The sequence below is a fragment of the Amyelois transitella genome, chromosome 7, assembly GCF_032362555.1.
Source record: "Amyelois transitella isolate CPQ chromosome 7, ilAmyTran1.1, whole genome shotgun sequence".
NCBI classification, from domain to species: domain Eukaryota; kingdom Metazoa; phylum Arthropoda; class Insecta; order Lepidoptera; family Pyralidae; genus Amyelois; species Amyelois transitella.
This window is the reverse complement of record NC_083510.1, coordinates 115,643-119,355: the sequence shown is the minus strand read 5'-3', so window position 1 is coordinate 119,355 and position 3,713 is coordinate 115,643. Positions and strand designations below refer to the sequence as shown.

The 3,713-nt window shown below is 34.5% G+C and overlaps 1 long non-coding RNA gene across 1 annotated transcript; it reads left to right on the top strand.

Moving 5' to 3' along the window:
• Positions 1–253: 253 nt before the first annotated feature.
• On the top strand, positions 254–2,932 carry LOC132901926 (uncharacterized). Its single transcript, XR_009656952.1, has 3 exons — positions 254–456; positions 835–899; positions 2,845–2,932. It is a non-coding gene; the product is annotated as an uncharacterized LOC132901926 (long non-coding RNA).
• Positions 2,933–3,713: the final 781 nt, after the last annotated feature.

The following is a 3,713-nucleotide window of genomic DNA, read 5'->3' as shown; positions in this document are numbered from 1 at the left end:
AAAGGATCAGTAATCGTATTTTCAATGGTTTTGGCATGTTAAATTTTGACAAAAAAAAATATTCAAGTACTGCAAAAATATACTTACTTAACAATACTAGCAAGCTTTTAGCAGTTACTTGTTAGATAAAATTTTCTATGTTACCTACTTACGAAATATTTAATAATCTGTTAGTCCTTTTTACTGATTCATATTTCCCTCGTAAATAAATATTATGTACAAGAAAAACATAATAAAGTAGTTTTGTTGGCTTTACTTGTAAGCTTTAAACTTTGATTTCATTCAGCCCGTCAGCAAAAACCGTGTAAGTCGCGTTTCAACCGTCACTCTTACTGTGCGTCTGCGTTGAATCGTTAAATTTGCTGTTTTGTGTGTATAATTTTATAGTAATGAGTTCCAGATCTAGAAAAATGTTAAACCTTGTATGTGGAGAAAGTAATAATACGAAAAAAGCGGGTAAGTAAAATCATGTAATAAATTTTAGGTTAGATTTTTGTAAGAATGAATTTGTTACCTACTTAGTTGAAAATTGAAACGGAATGTATTATTATGGTCTATATTTTGATTGTATTACACCTAACTATAGCACAATATTATAATACGCATGTACTTTACCGACGATTTCTGACGATAATTAATTTTTCATCTACTAAGATAAATACCTACTTATAAAGCTGAAGAGATTGTTTCTTTGTTTGTTTGTTTGAACGCGCTAATCTCAGGTACTAATCCTATTACGGTGCACATTTGCACAGCTAGTTAACAACATTTTACAACAGTTTTTATATATACTAACATAAGAATGTGCATGTGATGATGATCGTTTATTTTTAGGTGACTATAATAATACCTACCCAGTCAGTGTAAATGCGGAAGAATCTAGCCCATCGGAGTTGACCGTAAGTGCTCGTATAAGTGCTTATGGCAAAAAATTACATGTCTAGCTACCATTTGATATATGTTACTATGCTATTTATTTGCTAATTAATGATATTTAAATGAATGTTTATAGTTGTTAGGTTTTGAAAGTGAATTTATATGTGTACATCATTTTTAGGGTTCCGTACCCAAAGGGTAAAACGGGACCGTATTACTAAGCCTCCGCTGTCCGTCTGTCTGTCTATCCATCATATCCATCCCCTTCCTACTTTACCTCGCCTTTTAGGCTTTCGACGACTCCTAGTCTTTTCATATCTAAATCGGTTCATTCATTTTATGTATTGAATAGAATTTTTGCAAGTTCTGAAAGTATTCTGGAAATCCGTAAGGTTAGCCCGAGGAAAAACTAGAACCAGAGAGCTGACCTGGATCAGAAGCCAGGATGGTAGCGTTGTGAAAAGAGAAGAATGTGTGTTAAGATATGGAAGGAGTATTTTGAAAGTTTATTTGAAAAAAAGGAAGGAAATATTAAAAAATTATGTTACCTATAGCGAAGAAAACGAGAATGAGATGGAAGGCGAAATCAAAATGTTCGAAATTGTGAAAGCACTTAAGAGTATGAAAGCGGGTAAGGCTGCTGGGTATGATGGAGTCTCGGTCGAGATGCTAAAAGGACAAGGCGTATTAGCTAGTCAGTTGTACTGCCTTTTCAATTTGTGTTGGAGAAGCGGCCGAGGACCTATTTATGGATAGTTGTTTGACAGATTTGAAAGAGTCTGAAAGTGGATTAAGGATGAATGAGTTACTCGTCAAATGTCTGCTCTATATCGACGATCAGATAATACTGGCGTCATCAGCGGAAAAGTTACGGGAGATGGTAAACTGTATGCATGAAGCTTTGAAAGAGAAAAGAATGAAAGTGAACGTAAGTAAAACTAAAACACTGGTTTTTGATGAAGAAAGAAATAACAGCATGTAATATTTTGATTGGACGAGAAAAAGTTGAGCAAGTGAAAGAGTTTGTACCTATATCTAGGATCAAAGTTTACATCAGATGGCAAGTGTGATAGTGATATTGAAAGGAGAGAACGCGGGGAACATGGTGACTGGAGCTTTGTATGCCTTTATGAGCAGTCAGAAACTATCCAAAAAGGCTCGACTGGCTGTGCATAGGGGCGTGTTGGTCCCGACATTAATATATGGGAGTGAAAGTTCGGTACGGCAAAAGAAGCATGAAAGCAGAATAAATGCAGTGGAAATGAGAGTGTTAAGATGTATGATCGGTGTGAAATTGAGTGACCGGATAAGGAACATTCAGCGTGATAAGTAAATGTTGTGATGTGAAAGAAGATGTAGTTTTACAGGAATAGAAAAGGGTATGTTAAGCGATAAGTCCGCCTTTGCTCAACATGTTCATAATGTATGTTTTTTTACTACGTTTGTATTTTTTTTATGGGCAATAAAGATAATTTGTATTGTAATTTGTATTGTATGTTAAGATGGTTTGGTCATGTGGAGAGGATGAATGAAAGCAGGTTGACCAAGCAGATATACAAGGAGAGTGTGGAGGGAAAGGTCGGAGTGGGAAGACCTAGACGAACGTATCTTGATCAAATTAAGGTCGTCCTGGTAAAGGGTCAGGTCAAGAGTACCCGAGTATAGTAGGTACTTAGGAAGAGGGTCGCTACTGCGGTCATATAACTATATTTTTAAGATAACTAAAATAAGTTAAATCTTTTTAAAGGAAAAAATAAAGGGTCAAGAAGAGTACCTGAAATCGCCGAGCTTGCAGAAAGAGAGTTATGAATGTGGATGAAGCGAAGGAAGTGTGCAGAGATCGTGGCAAGTGGAAAGAGGTAGTCTCTGCCTACCCCTCCGGGAAAGAGGCGTGATTTTATGTATTTATGCATGTATGTATTTGCAAGTTAGCAGAGAACAACTACTTATGCACATTTTATATTTGAGATGATAACAGTAGAGGATCTTCAGACCTAAACGAATCAGCCACTAAAACTGCAGACTTTTTGTATGACGTTTTTTATTTGATTTTGGTTGTGTTAAATTAATAAAGAATTGTTTTTTTTATTGTACAATATTGATGATGATTATTGTACTATTTGGTATTGTTTTTATACATAATAAAGTATTAAGGCCGACAAAATTGTGTTTTAAACTCGTTTTACCAACATATTTGTAACATTTTAGTGAGTTATGGGATATTTTAATATTAAATTAAAAGCAACTAACCCAATATTAAGTAATATTTAGGGCACTTAAGTAGTAAAGTTAAAAAATCTTTACAGTAAAAACCATTTATTTGCACCACCTCTCGCCCTAATTCCTAAATTTATTCTAGTATTTCGAGGATTTGCTTTTATTGTACTAATTACCTTTAAAGCTTAATAAATAAGTATTAAAAATACATGAACAGATTCTTGATAGTTTACAATCTTAATAGTGATTTGACAGTGCAAACCTTTAAACGTCAATTTCTCGAAACTTAATTTCATGCACTTAGTTGGTTTTTGCAGTAAGGGGACGTAATGTTCAGTTTTTATTCAATGTGTAAGTAAGAAGGTAGGTACTTAGTAAAAGATGAACAAGAAAAGGACATTGCGTCTCGGTAGATTCTCATTTATTATTCAGTCTGAAATACATGCAGTTAATAGGTAAGCACCTAAGTAAGTACGTAGGTACTTTCAATACTTATTAGACAGTGAATTCAGCCAGCCAGATAACCCTGGTCCCCAATATCCGACAAGAAACCGCTCAAGCTTATTTCATTTATACATTCCATCGATGCACAATTTTTCTCAAACATTTTTGACACAGCC